Source organism: Protopterus annectens, chromosome 7.part1 (genome assembly GCF_019279795.1).
Source record: "Protopterus annectens isolate FY-2018-M chromosome 7.part1, PAN1.0, whole genome shotgun sequence".
In the NCBI taxonomy this organism is placed as follows: Eukaryota; Metazoa; Chordata; order Ceratodontiformes; family Protopteridae; genus Protopterus; species Protopterus annectens.
In genome coordinates, this window is record NC_056740.1 from 358,324,090 (window position 1) to 358,346,974 (window position 22,885).

Genomic DNA, 22,885 nt, shown 5'->3' on the forward strand with positions numbered 1-22,885 from the left:
ATATTTTATTTGACACTTTTATCATTGCCTGCTGTTTTTGAAGTGTGCTTTGGAAAAATAGTTGGCTAAGACCAAATATTTCCCTAGCAAGGGCCATTTTTTAGATATGTACAGGTATACTTCATTTGTTCCTCACAGAGGTGAGAGCCAGGTACCAGCACACCATCAGCCATATGAGGTTCTGTTCCATTCCCTCATTGACCAGTGGCTTCCACGAGTGCTGCTGTGTAGGAAAGAAGAAAGCTGAAGTTCTGCATTCTGCATACCAAACCTTCTGGCTTCCTTACAGTATGTAGCCACTATGACCCCATTAGGTGCTCCCTGCAGTATCCCACATTGCCAACTAGGGTTAGCAGGGCAGTGTATCTAGCTGCCTTATCCCCCAAAATGGATGAACTGGCATTGGGCTCTCAGGGCTTCCCTCCCCTTCCTGGCCTTTCCAGCAAAGTCTGACTGCATAATATTGACAGTAAAAATATCTACTAAACTACTAAAAGTATTGACTGCCGCCATCTTTAACTCTTATTTTATTGACTCAGTATCCAAACTACTCAACCCCATCCCCAATCTGGCTATTCATAAAAATAAGTTAAACAGCTCAGACTCCAAAAAGTAACACTACAAATAATTGGTCCTTAAAACCAGTTTCTACCAACTTTATCAAATCTCTACTATCCAAATTAAAACCATGCTCCATATCAGTAGACAATATCCCCTTCTTTCCTGCTGATCCCCTTGCTCTTCCAGTCTCCTTACTAATAAATTGCTCTATCTCTGAGTCTACAGTTCCTACTATTTGGAAACAGTTCTACACCCTTCCTATACATAAAGGAGGTAACTCCACTGAAATATCCAACTTTAGACCCATCGTTATACTCTCATCTCTCCCGAAAATTCTAGAAAAATGCATACACAAACAAATAATGCAGTATCTGCTTCAAGAAAATCTACTCACTCCCACTCAACACGGCTTTCGTCCCTAGCACAGCACTACTACAGCTCTTCTGTCCTTCCTTAGTTTTGTCTCACTTGCCAGAGACAATAATAAACTTATTTCCTGTCTTTTCTTCGACCTCTGTAAAGCCTTTGACACTGTCTCTCACCCTCTTCTTCTGCACAAACTCACTAACCTTAATTTCTCACCTGCTGCAGTCTCATGATTTCACAATTACCTCTCTGATCGCTAGCAGTCAGTAAAATGGCTCTCGGCTCACTCCACTCTTCTCTGTGTTAAAACTATATCAAGTCTTCCTTCTCAATATTGTCCCTAAACAACACCCCAATACAGTTAGACACCAGCACAAAACTCCTAAGTGTTACTATAGATGACCACTTAAAGTTTGATTTACATAGCAATAATAATTGCATTAGGAAAACACATCAGAAGCTAGGACTTCCGACCGTAACACAAAAATTCTTAACAAAAAAGCCAAGTTAACCCTATCTAATTCTTCTCTCTTACCCACTTTACTCTATAGATGTTATGTGATCCTATCTCGCCTACATTCTGTACTGATGCCGACTCGGCACGCTATACTATAGAGCGAAGTCTCTAATTGGCTGAGCTATTCTACATCCCAGGATGCACCACCACTACATCCCCAGATCTCATTTGCCGCTTGACAGCAATAGACGTGGTCTCGACTTGGCTGGGCTAAGCACTCTTTACTGACTAATTTTCTGTCAGAATTTTGCTAATTTTTCAACCAAAAGCTGTTTTAACAGCTACTAAACGCTTTTTGAGGAGTTTGTGTGAGTTTGAAGTTTGTGTGGAATTTGTTGTTAGCGTTAGGTTCCCGCTTAAATCAGGGATTTCCTCGTGCTCTATTTCAAGAATTTTTTGTCACAAAAGTTTTGTTTCTGGTATTTGTTCCTATTAAACGTCAAGGTTCCGTTTTAATTAGAGGGGCCTTGCCCTCGCGCTGTCTGAGCCGTGTTACGGTTTAGCCTTTCTGTTTAAATTAGTAGGATTTGGTTGTGTGTATTTGTAGTGATGTCGAAGGAACATAGGCCTTCGGGGTTTAAAAAATGTACCAAGTGTGGGTACAAGATGTCAATCACAGATGATCACTCTCTATGTGTGTATTGCTTAGGCCCTAAGCACCTTCAAGAGTCGTGCAGTGTATGCCACGCTTTTTCTTCTCGTGTCCTCCAAGAGAGGAAAAACAAATCGATATTGAAGGGGCTTATCTCCCCTTCTTTTGAGGAGGCTTTATCTTCTTCCCCTTCTCCTACCAGGAAGAAGAAGTCTTCGACTCCGACCAGTCCGCCGGAGCCGACAGCAAAGAAATCAAGGCAGGCTTCTCCGTCGGCTCCACGGACCTCGGAGCCGAGGTCGGAACGGTCTGCCTCGATGCCTCCAGCCTCGACTCCTCTGTCTTCGGAGCCGAGCACTCGAGCATCGAGAGGCGGGTCACCTTCTCCGGCTCCATTGGTTTCGGAGCCGAGAAAGGTCGCTCGCTCAGACTCTTCTACCTCGGCGCTGAAGTCCCCGTCGGCTCCGAGGGAAATTACTGTGTTGTTGGAATCTCCCTCGGCGCCGATATTACTTGAAACTATTCGGAGCCGGTCCCCCAGTCTTTCGGAACCGGCGGAGAAGTCAACTCGGGCCCGATCGGTCTCTTCTCGGTCTTCGAGGATGTCCGATTCGGATATAGACAGGGTGCTACAAAGGCTGTTCCAGTCTCCAGTTTTCCAAAAGTTAGTCTCTTCTCCAGCCCAGTCGGCTCCGGAGCCGATTGTCCACCCTGTTATATTGGTTCCTCCTCCAACAGCCTCGGCACCTTTGGAGTCGGTGCTAGTGGAGCCAGTGGAGGTTCTCGGGTCGGCTCCAACCCTTACTCCAACCCCGACCTTCGGGTCGGAGTTCGGTACACGGACCTCCTCGGTCGGCCCCGGGGGGAGACCCTTCGGGTCCGATGCTTTCGGTTCCGAGCCTCCCTCTTGGTGCGTCGGCTGCGGGAGTGCCGTCCACTGTTGTGGCCTCGGGGGTCGGACCTTCCCAGGACTCGGGGTCCGGCCTTCAGGGCCATGAGGAGTGCTTTGGCCAAATCTTGCTTGGCTACCTCCACCATCTCTCCGGCACCTTCCCTTGGCACGGAGACTAGTTCCTTTGTTGCCCCCTGTCTCAAGACAGCGGAGCCCTGGGGCCTGAGGTCACCCCCATTGGGGATTCCTCCCTTCCTGGGGGTCCTTCCGAGGCTTCTTCGGAGGAACCTCCCAGGAAGAGACAGTGTAAGAGGAAGCACGTCGACTCGCCTGATGAGTCTCTCACCTCGGACACCGACCTCGATGATGCGGAAGGGTCCCCCAAGTCGTCCTCGGATGATGTCTCCTTTGTGGACATCTTAGAGATCCTCAAGCAACGAGGCGACTGGCAGTCCAAACCGCCTTCCGCTGAAGAGTCGGTATTCCTCAAGGCCTTCGGGGCTCAGCCTTCCGCCTCCTGGGTGTCTCCGCCCTTCGATGAGCTCCTGGATTTGATCTCTCGAAGGGCGTGGGAGCACCCGGATTCTGTGGAACCGGTGCCAGCTCGCCCGAATAAATTTCTGTCAGCCCCCCCTGAAAAGGAATTCTTATCTAAAGGTGTGGCCGTAGATGCCCTGGTGGTGGCATCTGCTACCCAGCAAGATGTGGCAGAGGCTTCGACGTCCGTTCATTCTCCTAATAAAGAGTCCAGGAGTATGGATCGTTACGGGAAGCGCACCCTTACTTCAGCAGCCTTTACTTTAAGGTCTCTGAATTACCTGACACACTTCACTAGACTTCAGAGGGATCTGGTCAAGGAACTTTCAGATACCCTCTCTGGTAACCTACCTGAGCAGTTGGCCCAGACGGTTAGCTCTCAGTTGGCTACTCTATCATCAATATCGAACTCGTCCATGAGGCTCATTTCATATGCGGCCGAGGGGGCGAGTAGAGCGGCGGGTACAGGTGTTGCTCTACGGAGACAAGCCTGGCTCCGCCTGTGTCATTTTGCGGAGGTCTTCAAGTCTTCCTTTGCCGACGCTCCCTTTGATGGGTCCTCCTTGTTTGGACCCAAGGTAAAGGACACCTTGACCCGCTGTGAACAAGAGGGTAAGACTTTGACTGCCGTAGGGGCACGGTTTTCCACTGCCTTCCGGCCTTATCCCAAGGCTAGAAGAGGGGGGAAAATGTGGATGTCCTTCAAGGATGCATCTGCAGTCCTAACAAATGGGTTGTCCTGGCCTCAGGCAGCCCTTCGGTCGGCCGGATTCCAAAGTCTGGGTCTGGCCTCGGCTGGTGTCGCACTTCACCCGACGTCATAGCTGCAGTTCTTTGGGTATAAAGGCATCAGCCGACGCCATTTTCCTCAGTCTTTCTTGCTGCGTGGCGCCCGAAGCAGAAGCTGTTCGCAAGTGCCGGTTGGTCAGATCCAGAGATTACTACTACCGAAGACTTTTAAAAAGCTAAGTACCCCGTTGGGGACTCTTTCTTGCCTCAGCCGATGTCAGAAAAAGTGAATAACTGTTTAACTTGTGGGAAACAAATACCTCATAAAGACTTCCACTCTTACTGCCTACCTTGTTTAGGCCCAGACCACGACGTAGCAGCTTGTTTAGCCTGTGCTTCCTTCAACCGACGGACGCTTAGACGTCGGTCGGAGTTTGCAGAGGAGTTTTCGCCCGCTTTTGCTTATATCATGCCGTCGGAGACTCCGACTTCACATTTAGCTAAAAAGCGTAAGGAAAAGGACCGACACTCGCGGTCCGCGGTTTCGGCCGAAACCGCGGTTAAGCCAACCGCGAGTGTCTCGGTTTCGGCTGGAACCGAGTCTGCGGTTCTTCCTTCGGCCGAAAGCATGCCTCCTACTACCGAGGCCTCTTCTAGCATGGCTGAATCTGCTACTGAAATTCCACCTGCTCTTACAGTTTCTCAGGATTTATCAGATACTATTCCCTAGATGTATCTACTCCTGCACGTGGAGCTGCTAGGCCCCCTGCATCCATGTCAATTAAGGCCTTTGCCAGGGCTAAAGCAGCTAAATCTTCCAAGGCCGTGCCTACTAAAGCCCCCTCTCACAGGCCTAGCTCTAGTACTCAAATGCTTAGTCTAGCAGAGGATCTCATTTCTTTGATCAGGGGATCCCAGTCTCACCCTGATAGGGCCTCTCAACCCCTCCAGAGAAGAGGCCTAGAGCAGAACCCCTGAGCCAGTTTCTACTGATTACTCCTCAGATGAATCAGAAAATACAAACCCTCCTGAGGGCCCTTATTCTCCATATGAGGACTCTGATGCAGAAGACTCCATTCCTTCTGCCTCTCCTCCTGAGGAATTTTCTTTTGGGGAAACCTTGCATGCTATGAGGGAACAATTTCAATGGCAGGGTCAGGATTTCTCAGACTCTAGGAAAAGGCTTAGGACTTTTTTGCATTTGCCACAGCATAGGCCTTTAGCCATTCCTCCAGTACTTACAGTGGTGGATGATGCATTTAATGATGCTTGTACTGCTCCTGATTCACTCCCTCCGGCCCCTGCTAAGCCCGACAGATACTACAGGGTTCCGGACACACATAATCACTTGTATAAGGCTCCTTTTGCAGATCCTGAAACTATTTCACAGGGCCCCAAGGCTGTAGCAGCTACCTCTGCCAAAAACCCACTCCCCTCTGAAAGGGAATCTAGGGCATTGGAGAGATGGGGTAAAAAAGTTTACACTTCTGCTACTCTTTCGGCTAGGGCCTTAAACTGTCAATTCCACATGATTCAGTATCAGGAATTTATGTTAGATCAGTTAACTAAAAAGTTGTCCTCTCCTGAAGCTTTAGATCGAAAGTCTTTTCAGGAAATGGTTCATAACATACAGCAGGTCAGTAACCATTCCTTAAAATGTGGCTATGATGCACTGGAGTCTTCCTTTAGATCAGCTACGACTGGTACAGTGATCAGAAGGCATGCATGATTAAAAGAGCAGTCATTACCAGACCATGTAAAATCAAAGCTCCTAGATGCTCCCATGGATAAACACAATTTGTTTGGCTCTCCTGCACAGCAAGTGCTGAAGAAGGTGGAAGAGAAAGCAAAATCTGTCCAGACAGTCAAGGATTTCTTACAGGTCCAGCCTCCAAGGTTTAGTAGGAACTGGCCTTCCAAGAATTGGTCCTTTCCAGACACCAACAGAACACAGAGAGGCAGGAATAGGCGCACAAGAGGCAGAGATCAATCCAGAGGTGCCTACAGGGGATGTCAGTGGCAGCCTAACAACCAGCGAAGTACTGCTGCAGATCCAGCCACTACCACTTCCACAGGACATTCACAGTGACTTGGCTCTGAAGCCGCCTACCAGGGAACAACTAGAAGCACCCTTAGGCGGAAAGCTAGCCTTATTTTCAGTAAACTGGCATTGCATTACAGGAGACAAATGGATTTTACAGACAATAGACAAAGATTACAGGTTTCACTTCCATACTCTACCAAGGAAGAGAGGAATGCCAAACCTACCTCCAAATCAAATGGCAAATGCTCTAGAACAAATAGACAACTTAAAAAGGATGAGAGCTATAGAAAAGGTACCATCTATGGAACAAGGGCAAGGATTTTACTCCAGACTTTTCCTGGTGCCAAGGAAGGAAAATCAATGGAGACCTATTCTAGACCTGTCCGCACTGAACACATACCTCATTGTCCCAAAATTCAAAATGCTGACTCTACAGCAGCTTCTTCCCATGCTGGGCAGGGAGTCTTGGCTGGTAACTCTAGATCTCAAGGAGGCATACCTGCACGTCCCCATACGACCAAATTGCAGAAGATACCTCAGATTTCTTGCAGGATCAGAGCATTATCAATTATCAGCATTGCCTTTTGGCTTATCTACTGCGCCCAGAGTATTCACGAAATGCCTGGCATCAGTAATTGCTCATTGCAGGCTTCAGGGAATTCAAATTTACCCTTACCTGGACGACTGCCTGTTACAAGCGGACAACAAAGACAAATTAACAAAAGACTTGCAAAGGGTCATTCATCTACTGCAAGCCTTGGGATACACAGTCAATATAAAAAAGTCAAGGCTGTTGCCATCCTAAAGGATAACCTTCTTGGGTGCGGAACTGGACACATCAAATCAAATGGCATCCCTCACAGCAGAAAAACAAAAGCACCTTCCACTCTACTTCATGGCATTAGCAACGCAGAACCAGCTTACAGCAAGGAAAATCCTACAAGCCCTGGGTTACATGGCATCCTGCATAATATTGATCCCACATGCCAGACTGCATATGAGGAAGTTGCAATGGTACCTCAGGAATTTATGGTCTCAGCACAAGCACAGCCTAGAAACCCAAATTCCAATAATTCCATGCCTGAAGCAGGAATTCCGATGGTGGGCTCAGGCCTGTCAATTGAACAAAGGACTGCCTTTCCACAGCCCTCAACCAAGCCAGACTATCACCACAGATGCCTCAGACCTCGGTTGGGGGGCACACATGCTGGACAAACGCATACAAGGCTTATGGACTCAAGGCCAGCTAAACCTACACATAAACCAAAAAGAGATGCTGGCAGTAAAACTGGCAATTCAGTCCGTTTCTCCAACAGGGACAATTGCTGATAAGGACGGACAACACCACAGTTATGTGGTATATCAACAAACAGGGAGGCACACATTCATATCCTCTATGCCGGATGGCAATGGATCTCTGGAATGTGGCCCTAAGCCTCAACATACAGCTCAAGGCAATATTTGTGCCAGGAAAAGAAAACATAGTAGCAGACATCTTAAGCAGGACTACCACGGATGCCCACGAATGGATGCTGCATCCAGACATCTTCAAATCCATCACAAGGAAATGGGGACTACCAGAAATAGACTTATTCGCATCTCCACACAATCACCAATTGAAAAAGTTCTGCACAAGGACATACCACCCACTTGCTTGGAAGGTGGACTCCCTATCTTTCAGTTGGGAAAACCTGACAGCATATGCATTCCCACCTCTTCCTTTGATGCACAAGGTGCTATTGAAGATCAAAGAAGACCACCCAAGGATCATCCTGATAGCTCCAGACTGGCCGAGGCAGCACTGGTACCCACTACTGAGGAGCATGTCTCGGGAACTCGCATGGCCTCTACCCCTGGTTCCTTTACTGCTAACACAGAACAACTTCAAAACCCTGCATCCGAACCTGAAAACACTGCAGCTAGCTGCTTGGAGCATTGCATGAGACAAAATAACCCAGATTTATCTCAAAGGGTTAAAGACATTATCTTGGAAGCTCGCAGACCCTCAACAAGAAAAACTTACTCAGCGAAATGGAAAAGATATCTCTTTTGGTGTGCAGCAAAAGGGCAAAATGTAGCACTGGTAAACATAGCTAACATCCTGGAATACTTAGCAGAACTTTTCCACAATGGCCTGTCTTACTCTTCCATTAAGATTCATGTGTCAGCTATTTCAGCAGAATACAACATGGATCCTCCAGTCTTCTCTCATCCTCTACTCAGGCAGTTTCTGAGAGGAATCAAAAATGTAAAGCCTCCAAGGAAGCCACCATTACCTTCATGGGACTTGAACTTTGTACTAGAAAAGTTGACACTTCCCCCTTTTGAACCAGCAGCAACAGCAGAATTACAGTACTTATCATGGAAAACTGCTTTCCTGCTTGCAATCACTTCAGCTAGAAGGGTTTCTGAATTACAGGCATTAATGGCAGTGCAACCCTTCCTTATCTTCCATCAGGATAGAGTGTCCATGAGAACTAATCCTACCTTTATGCCAAAGGTGGTCTCCAGGGTATCTTTAAACCAAGCAATCCACCTACCTACATTCTTCCCCAACCCACAGAACAGGGAGAAAGACTGCTGCATACCTTGGATGTGCATAGGCAATTGCGCTACTACCTGGACAGAACCAAGAACAATAGAAAAACTGACCAGCTTCTGGTAGCATATGCCACAGGAATGGAAGGAAAAGCAATTTCAAAACAGACAATCTCAAAATGGATAGGAAATTGCATTAGATTTTGTTATTCTTATCATGGAAAGGCAACTCCAGAAAATATCAGACCTCACTTCACAAGGGCTACAGCCACTACTACAGCTTTTTTACGAGGAGTGGCTACAAAAGACATTTTAGAGGCTGCTACTTGGAGCTCCGTGCATACATTTGCCAAGCATTATAATCTACCTTTGTACTCCAGATCCCGAGCAGGTTTTGCCACTGCTGTTTTGCAAGGGATCTTAACTACACCATAATCTAGTTAGGGCCTCCTCCCCCAGTTTGGCTATGGTATTCTACCCATTTGTTAGGACTGCAGATGCATCCTTGAAGGACATAGTACAGTTTTGTACCTACCATAAATGTAGATGTCCGAGAGGTATGCATCTGCAGTCAGGATTACCCACCCTCCTTCCCCTCTGTGGTACTCCTAGGGTATTTGCCCATCTTGTAGCTAGCTGGGGGAATCTATTATGGTGTATTTGTTTGTATATATGTATATACATGTTTATTTCTATTTGCTCTCTGTTGTTTGGAAACATTTGCATTTATCCAAATTTAGCCTTCCTAGAGGGCATCTGGCATCTGGGGCAAGAAACACTGAGGAAAATGGCGTCGGCTGATGCCTTTATACCCGAAGAACTGCAGCTATGACGTCGGGTGAAGTGCGACACCAGCCGAGGCCAGACCCAGACTTTGGAATCCGGCCGACCGAAGGGCTGCCTGAGGCCAGGACAACCCATTTGTTAGGACTGCAGATGCATACCTCTCGGACATCTACATTTATGGTAGGTACAAAACTGTACTTTCCGCAAATCTCAGAAGACTTACCCCTCACAGCAGGATGATCCCCCTTCTAGAGGCAGAGGGGGGGGGAATTTTTCAGGAAGATGCCGTCCCAGAGGCGGCAGAGGCCCCCGCAATACTGGAGACCGCGAGTCCTTTCGTGGCTCCTCAACCTTCCAGCATCCCTGAAGGATTGCCCAACTGCGCCGCTCCGGAGCCAGTCGGGGGTCGTTTTTCGAGGCACCTAAAGGCCTGGGAGAATATCACTCAGGACCGATGGGTGCTCCGGATCATTGCCGGAGGTTACAACATCCCCTTTTCTCAGCCCCCCCCCCCACCATCCCGGAAAATCCCGGACCCACCACTGCTGCACAGAATACATATAAATCCCACCACTGTCTCTCATTGAAAGAATTAAATTGGTAGAATTACCTAACTTGCTCTACTTACTCAGTCTCAGATAATTCACTCTGTTTTCTGCAAATCCACTTACTGCATGACTCTCTCATCTCTAATCTCTCACTACACCTCAACAAGATCCTTTTGAAGTTCCAGCCTTTTGCAAATCCATAAACCTAATACTAAAATAGGCCAAAATCTCTACAGTTTCAATCCCACCAAGTCTCCCACTCGAAATCAGGTCACTTCAGCAACTAAAACAATTTAAAACTGCTACTAAACAATACCTGCAAACTAAATGGATCTGTCTGTGTAATCATCCCCCCATAAACCTTTTCTCTAATCCTTTTCTATTTCTCCACTTGCTCTTTCTCCTTTCCCTCCAATTCTATTTCCACTTCCCACCTTTACTTACCAGAAAGGCTCTTCTAGACTCTGCTACACTTTGCTGTGAAGGAAAGGTTAGTTTGCTTTTATTTTTTGTATTACTGTATTACCTTTCTATATTTTGAATACTGTAGTTTGTTTTCTTTACCTTGTGTTTTGCTTGCATTCTGTTTTAACAGCATATTAAAACTTCAGAAGAGACCACAGCTCTCTCTGTTCTGAGTCAGGCAGAATTTTTTCCCACCCTCACACCCATTTAAGTTGTCTTGTTAAATACCAGTCTTTCTAGTTGCCCGCCTCTTATGTTAATCTGACCATATATCTCATTTCTCTCTACTTTCACTGGCTTATCTGAGTAATCACAAAATCATCATTTTTGAAACCCCACCCCTTCAATTATTTTAATTTATTCACCATCCTACAGTATTTCATAGTACCAAAATACAAAAGTGACCACCCCTTTCAATCCATCTTGCTGTTTTAGAAATAGTAACTCTCCACTAAACCTTAACTTTTTAAACAGGTAAAACTCAAGTTACCTACTTTCACATCTAACTTCTCTAGTGCACACTGCAGAGTGCATTCCTTTCAATCTTACCCTTTAAGCATCCCTGTGATTAGCACTTTCTCTAATACCTGCTGGAAAGCACTAGGAAGCCTTAAACTCATACAAATACTGAACTCTCCTTGTTAACAAGGAGAAATTAATAGTAGGCACTAAACAGCCTATAATTGCAAAGTACATTGCTAAGGAAACAGCTCCTATACTTTACAAAGAAAAAAAAAAAAAAAAAAGCCCCAAACCAGGCATGTCCAAGGGTCAGCTTCCGGTGATTTCTCCTGTCCACCTGGTGAATCTGGGCATACTGGGGCAATGCAGCAATTGCCTCATGTACACAGACAACCCTCTCCTCCTACCACCCAACACTACAACCTGTGAGAGATGCACTTACATAGCCAAAATGGAAGCAAAGCTCTCTCCACCCAAGATTGTGCTAAACAGTCAAGAGGAGAAGGTTAACACCCACACTACACCTCAAGCAACACATAGCCCTTCTAAACCCGCACCACCAACACCCACATATAGCAACACTAAATCCACATATGCAGAGGCCCTTAACTGTAACCTGCCCAAGCAACAAAGACCTCTGAAGCTGAAACGCAAACAAACACCAATCACAACCAATGTGTCACATAGTTCACAACACCAGTGTGCCACCCAGCAACAGCCCCTAAGGCAAGACAATGTACCTAACACTTTAGTCATAGGTGACTCTATAGTCCGGCACACTGATGTCCCTCTCACCAGGTTGAATAAGGAGAAAATTACAGTCATCTGCCTGTCGGGTGCCAGGATCCGCCACATAACGCATGCACTCAAGTCACTCCACAACAAGTACAAATATGACTCTGTCATTGTCCATGTTGGAGTGAATGACTTGAGACGCACCTCCCTGGACTACATGAAAGAGACATGGAAGAGCTCTCGGATCATGTGGCCCAGGCAGGTATGACCCTAGCCCTGAGTAGCATCCTGCCTTCCCAGAATGATACCACAATATAAGGATAAAATGATTGACTTCAACAATTGGCTAAGCTTATGGTGTCATTCAAAGGGGATCCAGTATCTGTCTGCCTGGGATGACATGATTGACAGACCACGATGCTTTGCCAGAGATGGTCTGCACCTGTCGCCCTGGGATTCAGGTTACTGGCTAAGGCTCTTGCCACCCCTATAGTGCCTTTTTTGGCAAACTTCAAAGGACAAAACCACCACCGTAACAGGTACAAGCATGCAAAATCTGAAGGTAATGCTACTCAATGCTAGAAGTCTAAACCTCAAAATGCACTCTCTCGAGGCACTCCTAAAATGGAGAACATCGATATCTGTGCAGTAACTGAGACCTGGTTCAAGGCTCCAGAGAGCACCCCTGCAATACCAGGCTACAACTCTTACCACACTTTTCAGCCACCAAACCAGGACCGAAACACTAAAGGTGGAGGAGTGTCAATATTCACCAAGGATATTCACACCACCAGGCTAGTTGGCCAACACAATGTGTCTGAAATTCTCCAAGTGCAACTAACACTAGGTAAGACTGCAATCCAAATTGTAGCTTGCTACAGATCCCCCACCATACCCCAAGATTCTCACTACACCTTTCTAAACATACTGGAAAATATTAAGATAGAACCAAACACCCTAATACTGGGTGATTTTAACTATCCTGCCATTAACTGGGAAAAAAACTCATGTCCCAACACCTTTGTGCAACGGTTCTTGGAATTCATAGATTCCAACGCCCTGGATCAACTAATCCGTAGTCTCACCAGGGGCTCCAATATCCTAGACCTGGTCATTACCAACATGGGAAATCAATGCTCCATACCTATGGTCACCCCCTCGTTAGTCAGGTCTGACCATAAGCTAATCACCCTTAACATCCACATCCCACCCCCACCCCCCAGTAAAGAAACCACCGTAAAAAACTTCTCCAAAGCCAACTTCATGCTACTCAAGTCAGAAGTGACAAACTTCATGACACCCATGCAGACGGGAACTGAAAGTTCAACTGCTGAATCCTACACTAAGGCACTGTACGAGCACATCCACTCATGCATGAATCATGCCATCCCAAATAGAACCAAAATGCTCTCATCCAAAAAAAGGAAGCCAATCTGGTGGTCCCCTGCCATAAACAAACTTTACAACAAAAGGAAGAAACTTTTGCAGAAAAGAGGAAAATCCCAGGATGCAAAAAACTCCCTTACTAGCCTCAGTAAGAAACTGAGATGCCTCATAAAATCCACCAAAGCTAGTTACGAAAATAAAATTGCCAAAGATTCCAAAGACAACCACAAAGCATTCTATAACTGTGTCAAGAATCTAAATGGCAATGCTCAGATCTGCTCTGAGCTAAAACAGAATGGCATTAAATATACTGATACGAAGGATATTGCCAATATCCTGGCAGATTGATTCAGTGCCAACTTCACCCCCTCTCACCCCCTAAATGGCCCATCTCAATACCGGAAGATTGCCAAATTCCAGTAATAATGGCCACACAGGTACAAAACGCACTCTCTAAAGCCAAGAATACAGCATCCATGGGACCAGATGACATCCCGGGCTGTGTACTACATGAACTACAATATGAACTGGCACCTCACCTAAGTGTCATGTTTAATCATAGCCTCACCTCAGGTTTCGTGCCCACTGAGTGGCGCAGAGCTACAGTTATCCCAATCCACAAGGGGGGATCCACCTTGGATCCTGGAAACTACCGTACCATCAGTCTGACAAGCTTTATCTGCAAGGCCATGGAGCGTATTATCATGGAACTTATAAACAAAGACATTGGCAAACTTCAAACACTGGACCCCACCCAGTTTGGGTTTGTGAAGGGCCGATCATGTCTCCTGAACCTGATTGACTTCTTTGAATCAGTCTCCAGAGCCATGGACCAGGGTAAGGTGGTCCACACAGCCCATTTAGACCTTGCCAAGGCCTTTGACACCATCCCCCACTCTGGAATCATAGATAAACTTACTAAGTTGGGCATTGATCCCTATGTCACCCAAAGGGTTGCTAAATGGCTTACTGATAGAACCCACACTGTAAAAGTAGCCGACTCCAAATCCAGCTCCAGACAAGTGACAAGTGGAGTACCTCAGGGTTCAGTCCTGGGGCCGCTCTTGTTTGGCATCTGCTTCTCTGAAGTACAGGTCAACACTAAGGGACTCTGGCTAACAAAGTTTGCAGATGACTGCAAACTGGGAGCCATTATTGAATCCCCAAATGATGTGGATACTCTACAGAAGGGCCTTACAGAAAGAGATGCTTGGTGCCAGAGCCATGGGCTCAAGCTCAATGCCAAGAAATGTATTGTTATCCCCTTTGGAAAAAAACATGTATCCATGAATTACCATATAGGTGGCAGTACACTAAACACAGAAAGTGTGATAAGAGACTTAGGGACACAGGTGGACAGTGGTCTCACCTTCGATAACCACATTGCCACAACAGTCAGGAAATCCTTCTATGTGGCACACCTCATCACGAAGGGCTTTTCATCCAGAAAAAAGGAGGTCATTGTCCCACTGTACTCATCCCTCATTAGACCCATTATAGAATACAACGCCCCATTTGGTATGTACCTCTCAAGACATCTGCAACAACTGGAAAGGCCTCAGAAATACCTCACTAAAAGAATCACAGGCCTAAAGCAGATGCCCTACGCTGACCGCCTTAAAAAACTCCAGCTATACTCTGTCGCATATCGTCTACTCAGAGGCGATCTCTGCTTAACATACAAGGCCATGTCAAACCCAGAGCTGTTGGACATGCTACACTTAAAGAAATCCCAATCCCTCAGAGCTACACGCTCCAGGGATCTAAACCTTGTCATCACAATAAACAAAAGATGCTGGTGGGATAGGTTCCTGACCCAGAGACTCCCCAGACTCTGGAATAGATTGCCCATACATGTCAGGCAGAGTGCCTCTTTGGACCTCTTTAAGAGGAACCTTGACGATTGGATGGGAGAAAGGAAATTCACCCCAGGGATCACATCAGTCGCCCTGCTAGACAGGGGTCCAGGAAAGTAAATAATGTGGGAAGAAATAGCCAGGGAATTGTTATGGCTAGGCTTGTATAGGCCCTAGGGCTGGTAGCCTAGTACCAACCTATGAACTAGGTTTAAAAACTACTCTGTATGATGAGAACATTTTTTAAAACTGTATATGACTTTATGCTTTTTTGTATTGTATATAGTATGTGTCTTGTTTATTAATTACTACTCTGGATGCTAGTTTGTTAAACTATGTTGGAGCTTTTGTCCTCGGGCCTCAGCTAAAAAAAGGCTATTAAGCTCAGTCAGACAAACCCGGTCAACAAATGTAAAATAAATAAAAAATAAATAAATCTAAACACAAAATACTGGTATTAGAAATCTCCAGGTGCTCGACCCAACCCAGTTTGGCTTTGTCAAGGGAAAATCATGCCTGTTAAACTTAGTGGACTTCTTTGAGACAGTCACCGAAGCCCTAGACAAGGGCATATTTGTGCATATGGCCTACCTAGACTTAGCCAAGACCTTTGACACAATCCCTATTTCAGGCATCGTTGATAAACTTACCCAGCTGGGTATCAATCCCTATCTCGGGCGTCATTGATAAATTCACCCAGCTGGGTATCAACCCATATATTGTCAGGTGGGTTGCAAACTGGCTCTTTGATAGAACTCGTACAGTCAAAGTAGGGGACTCCACCTCCTCCAGCAGACCCATAACCCGTGGTGTTCCACAGGGATCGGTTCTGGGACCCTTACTGTTCAGAATCTACTTCTCCAAAGTACAGGCTAAAACTAAAGGACTGTGGCTAACAAAGTTTGCTGATGACTGCAAACTAGGAGCAATAATTGAAACCCTTAGCAATGTCAACATCCTACAAGAAGGTCTTATGCAGACTGACTGGTGCCAAAGTCATGGACTTAAACATAATGCAAAAATATGCATTATCACCCCCTTTGGCAAGGGTGATGTTCCTGCAAACTGCCACATCAATAGCAATATCATAAGCACACAGTCAGTGGTGAAAGATCTGGGCACACAGGTTGACAGTAACCTTACCTTCGAATACCAAGTCTCCACCGTGGTAAGAAGGGCATTTTATATTGCTCATCTCATAAGTAAGGGCATTGCCTCCAGAAAAAGAAGTTGTAACCCCCCTGTACTCTTCCCTCATCAGGCCAATGATAGAGTACAACACTCACTTTGATATGTTCCTTTCCAAACACCTGCAGCAAATGGAGAGACTACAAAGGTTCATTATGAAGAAAATTCAGTGTTTTCAAGATCTGTCTTATGCGGAATGTCTGTGTCATAAAGACTGCTCAGAAGCAACCTGTGTCCTGCATATGGAGCAATCTCTGACCCATCTTTGATGGAAGTGCTGCACATTCGCAAGTCAAATGGCACACGGATCACTTGCTCAGAGGACCTTAACCTGGTAGGTGACATAAACAGAACTTGCTGGAAAGACATTATAGTTATATTATATAGTTATTATAGATGTCCTTCATGGATGCATCTGCAGTCATAACAAATGGGTTGTCCTGTCGTCAGGCAGCCCTTCGGTCGGCCGGATTCCAAAGTCTGGGTCCGGCTTCGGCTGATGTCGCACTTCACCCGACGTCATCTCTGCTGGTCTTCGGGTATAAAGGCATCAGCCGACGCCATTTTCCTCAGTCTTTCCTGCCGCGTGGCGCCCGAAGCAGAAGCTGTTCGCAAGTGCCGGTCGGTCAGATCCAGAGATTACTACTACAGAATACTACTTGAAGACTTCTAAAAGCTAAGTACCCGTTGGGGACTCTTTCTTGCCTCAGCCGATGTCAGAAAAAGTCAATAACTGTTTAACTTGTGGGAAAAAATACCTCATAAAGATTTCCACTCTTACTGTCTGCCTTGCTTAGGCCCAGACCACGACGTAGCAGCCTGTTCGGCCTGTGCTTCCTTCAACCGACGAACGCTAAGGCCGGGTCGGAGTTTGCTGAACAGTTTTCGGCTCAGATTTTGCATACATTATGCCGTCGGATCCTCCGACTACCCAAATTGTTAAAAAACGCAAAGAAAAAGACCGACACTCGCGGTCCGCGGTTTCGGCCGAAACCACGGTTAAGCAAGCCGCGAGTGTCTCGGTTTCGGCCAAAACCGAGAAAACTGGTCAATCTTCAGCCGAATCCATGACTACTACTGAGGCTCCTGCTACCTTACTTGAATCGGCCTCAGAAATTTTGCCTACAACTGTGGTTCCTAGTGATTTATCAGACACCATCCCTTTGGATGTCTCTACCCCAGCACGTGGTGCTGCTAGACCTCCTGCAGCCATGTCTATTAAGGCCTTTGCCAGGGCTAAAGCAGCCAAATCTGCTAAATCAGTGCCTGTTAAGCCCCCCTCACACAGGCCCACTTCTAGTTCACAAATGCTTACTCTGGCAGAAGATTTAATATCCTTAATTAGGGGATCCCAATCTCACCCAGACAGGGCCTCTCAGCCCCCAGAAAAGAGACCTAGAGCAGAGCCCCCTGAGCCAGTGTCCTCTGATGATTCTGCGGATGACTCAGACATTACAGACCAGCCAGAGGCTCCCTTTTCTACTTATGAAGATTCCGATGCTGAAGAATCCATTCCAGCTGCCTCTCCACCAGAGGAATTTTCCTTTGGGGAAACCTTACATGCCATGAGAGAACAATTCCAATGGCAGGGACAAGATTTCTCAGATTCAAGGAAAAGGCTTAGGACTTTTCTGCACTTACCACAACATAGGCCCTTAGCTATACCTCCTGTACTGCCTGTTGTGGATGATGCATTTAATGATGTCTGCACTGCTCCTGATTCTTTACCTCCAGCCCCTGCCAAACCAGATAGATTTTACAGGGTGCCAGACACTCATCACCACCTATACAAGGCCCCACTTGCAGACCCCGAAACTATATCCCAGGGGCCTAAGGCAGTAGCCTCGACCACAGCAAAAAAACCCTATTCCTTCTGAAAGGGAATCCAGGTCCTTAGAGAGATGGGGAATAAAAGTTTACACCTCTGCTACTCTCTCAGCTAGAGCTTTAAACTGTCAGTTTCATATGATCCAATACCAAGAGTTTATGCTTGATCAGTTAACTAAAAAGCTGTCCTCTGATGAATCTTTAGATAAGAAATATGTATTAGAAATGGTGAATAACATCCAACAGGTTAGTAACCATTCCTTAAAATGTGGCTATGATGCACTGGAGGCTTCATTTAGATCAGCCATGACTGGCACAGTGATAAGAAGGCATGCATGGTTGAAAGAACAGGTCTTACCGGATCATGTTAAAGCAAAGCTATTAGATGCTCCTATGGATAAGGCCAGTCTATTTGGTACACCTGCCCAGCAGGTAATGAAGAAAATGGAAGAAAAGGCAAAATCTGTACAAACAGTTAAAGATTTCTTACAGGTTCAGCCCCAAGGTTTAGCAGGAACTGGCCTGCCAAAAATTGGTCCTTTCCTGTATCCACAAGATCCCAAAGGGGCAGGAATAGGCGCTCTAGAGGCAGAAATCAATCCAGAGGAGGTGCCTACAGAGGCGACAGTGGCAAGGCAATAACCGAGGCACAGACACAACCACTGCCACTGCAACAGGACAATCACAGTGACTTGGCTCTGACTCCGCCTACCAGGGAGCAAATAGCAGCACCATTAGGCGGAAAGTTAGCCTTATTTTCGAAAAATTGGCACTATATCACAAAAGACAAGTGGATTTTGCAAACCATAGACCAAGGCTACGGTTCCACTTCCACACCTTACCAGTTAAAAGAGGAATGCCAAACCTGCCTCCAAATCAAAAAATAGAAGCTCTGCAGCAGATAGCGGAATTAACAAAGATGAGAGCTGTGGAAAGAGTACCAATAACAGAACAGGGCAAAGGATTCTACTCCAGACTCTTCCTAGTGCCAAGAAAAGAAAAGTTGGAGACCTATTCTCGACCTGTCCATCTTAAACACATACATCATTGTCCCAAAATTCAAAATGCTGACCCTACAGCAACTTCTTCCCATGCTGGGCAAGGAGTGTTGGCTGGTAACTCTAGATCTCAAGGAGGCATACCTGCACGTCCCCATTCGACCAAATTGCAGAAGATACCTCAGATTTCTTGCAGGATCAGAGCATTATCAATTCTCAGCATTGCCCTTTGGCTTATCTACTGCGCCCAGAGTATTCACAAAATGCCTGGCATCAGTAATCGCTCACTGCAGAGTACAGGGAATCCAAATTTATCCATACCTGGACGACTGCCTGTTACAAGCGGACAACAAAAGCAAGCTGACAACAGATTTACAAAGGGTCATTTACTTGCTACAAGCCCTGGGATACACAGTCAATTTACAAAAGTCAAGGCTGATACCATCCCAAACAAGAACATTCTTGGGCGCGGAATTGGACACAGTAAAACAAATGGCATTCCTAACTGCAGAAAAACAAAAAGAGCTCCCTCTTTACTTCTTGGCATTAACAAAGCAGAACAATCTAACAGCAAGAAAAGTTCTGCAGGCCTTGGGCTTCATGGCATCATGCATAATCTTGGTCCCACATGCCAGATTGCATATGAGAAAGCTACAGTGGTATGTAAAGAATTTATGGTCTCAGCACAGGCACAGCCTAGAAACAGAAATACCACTAATCCCATGCCTAAAACAGGAGTTCCTATGGTGGGCTCAAGCATGCCAGTCAAACCCAGGCTTACCCTTCCACAACTTTCGAGCAAGCCAAACAATCACAACGGACGCCTCAGACCTAGGATAGGGGGCGCACATGCTGGACAAATGCATACAAGGATTGTGGACTCAAGACCAGCTGCACCTGCACATAAACCAAAAAGAAATGCTGGCAGTAAAACTGGCAATCCAAAAATTCAGACCATTCCTCAAAGAAGGCCATTTGATGATAAGGACAGACAACACCACAGTCATGTGGTACATCAACAAACAGGGAGGCACTCATTCATACCCCCTATGCAGAATGACGTTGGACCTTTGGAATCTGGCTCTCAGCTACAACATCCAGTTACAGGCAATATTTGTGCCGGGAAAAGAGAACACCCTAGCAGACATGTTAAGCAGAACCACCTCGGATGCTCACGAATGGATGCTACACCCGGACATCTTCAAGGCCATCACAAAGAAATGGGGAATGCCACAAATAGATCTATTAGCTTCCCCACTCAATCATCAGCTCAAAAAATTCTGCACAAGGACATTCCACCCACTTGCATGGAAGGTGGACTCTCTATCCGTCAGCTGGAAAGGCCTGACAGCATATGCATTTCCACCTCTTCCCTTGATGCACAAGGTACTACTGAAAATCAAAGAGGAACGTCCAAGGATAATCCTGATAGCTCCGAACTGGCCAAGACAACACTGGTACCCATTGCTGAGGAGCATGTCTCGGGAGAAAATGTGGTCAATACCCCTGATGCCTTTGATGTTAACTCAGAACAACTACAACATCATGCATCCAAACCTAAAAACCTTGCAACTGACTGCCTGGAACATCACATAGCAGCAACTAACCCAGACCTTTCCCAAAGGGTTAAAGACATTATCCTTGAAGCCCACAGACCTTCAACAAGAAGGAACTATGCAGGAAAATGGAAAAGGTTTGTCATTTGGAGTACTGAAAGAGGAAAAGATGTCGAACATAGATATTGCTAACATTCTGGAGTACTTGGCAGAGCTTCTACATACAGGCCTGTCCTATTCCTCCATCAAGATACATGCATCAGCTATTTCAGCAGAATACAGCTTTGATCCACCTGTCTTTCCACATCCTCTACTCAGGCAGTTCCTCAGAGGGATCAAGAATGTAAAACCTCCTAGGAAACCACCATTACCAGCATGGGACTTGAACTTTGTGCTAGAAAAGTTGACACTCCCTCCGTTTGAACCAGCAGCAACAGCAGATCTACAACACCTGTCATGGAAAACTGTTTTCCTACTGGCAATTACCTCAGCAAGGAGGGTTTCGGAACTACAGGCCTTAATGGCAGTGCAACCCTTCCTAATCTTCCATCAAGATAGGGTGTCCATGAGAACTAATCCTACATTTATGCCTAAGGTGGTATCCAGAGTGTCTTTAAACCAGGCAATCCACCTACCTACCTTCTTTCCCAATCCACAAAACAGGGAGGAAAGAATGCTGCATACCTTGGATGTACATAGACAGTTACGCTACTACCTGGACAGAACCAAAAGTAACAGAAAAACTGACCAGCTTTTTGTAGCCTATGCAACAGGAAGGGAAGGAAAAGCAATTTCCAAACAGACAATCTCCAAATGGATAGGAAATTGCATAAGATTCTGTTACTCCTACCATGGAAAACCAATTCCACAGAACATAAGACCTCATTCTACAAGGGCTACAGCCACTACCACAGCTTTCGTACGAGGAGTGGCAACCAAGGACATTATTGAGGCGGCTACTTGGACCTCCGTGCATACATTTGCCAAGCATTATAATTTACCTCTATACTCTAGATCCCGAGCAGGGTTTGCCACTGCTGTACTGCAAGGGATCCTAACTACACCATAATTTTTCTTCCTCCTCCCTAGTTTGGCTATGGTATTCTACCCATTTGTTATGACTGCAGATGCATCCATGAAGGACATAGTACAGTTTTGTACCTACCATAAATGTAGATGTCCGAACTGGATAGCATCTGCAGTCAGGATTACTCCCTCCTTACCCTCTGTGGTACTCCTAGGGTATTTACCCTCCTTATAGCTAGCTGGGCGGGGGTCTCTTATGGTGTATTTGTTTGTTTATATGTACATACATGCTTATTTTTTGTGTTTGCCTTCTACTTTTTTGGAAACATTGGCATTTATCCAAAATTTAGCCTTCCAAGAGGGCAACTGGCATCTGGGGCAAGAAACACTGAGGAAAATGGCGTCGGCTGATGCCTTTATACCCAAAGACCAGCAGAGATGACGTCGGGTGAAGTGCGACATCAGCCGAAGCCGGACCCAGACTTTGGAATCCGGCCGACCGAAGGGCTGCCTGACGACAGGACAACCCATTTGTTATGACTGCACATGCTATCCAGTTCGGACATCTACATTTATGGTAGGTACAAAACTGTACTTTATATTCACAAGCACACAGGACTTGATATTATTATTTTACAACAGTGTGTAATTTTTGGATGTATTTTTAATATGAGTGGATTCACTTATCCATTAGTGAGTGCAGTTAGATGGTTTAATCATTATATTGCAAGGAGCTATATCAACTATAAAATTTTTTTCACACTATTGTATAGCATACGCAAGTATAGTCAGTAAGTTAGATAGGCACGACTCATATAGTAAGTTACGTTATGCCCATTGCACTTTTAGGCTTATGTTACGTAAGGAATGAAGTTTTAATGGTGCATTTGACCCTGATTTTTGACATAAGATAGAGGTATTTATACGAGCATTTTATGCATCTACGTATTTGAATCCTATGTAATCTGTTTGTTTTAAGAGGGATATTTAACATCATATATATTGTGTATACATATTTACTATTATGTAGCGTATGCAAGACATAGTCAGCATGTTACGTAAGCACGATTTAGATAGCAAGTTATGTTGTGTTTTAATGCACTTCCAGGCTTACGATACGCAAGGAATTAAATTTTAATGGTGTATTTTATCCTGATTTTGGACATAAGATAGAGGTATTCATATAAGCACTATATGTATTATGAATTTGCATTTTTTGCAATTATTTGTTTTAAGATGATTCTTAACATCGCATATTATATACATCTGAGCGCAG

The 22,885-nt window shown here is 45.6% G+C and overlaps 1 protein-coding gene across 3 annotated transcripts in view; it reads left to right on the forward strand.

Moving 5' to 3' along the window:
- The window catches only part of FLNB (filamin B), a 4,683,119-nt gene that overhangs the window by 2,640,301 nt on the left and 2,019,933 nt on the right, over nucleotides 1–22,885 (forward strand). The window lies entirely within an intron of this gene.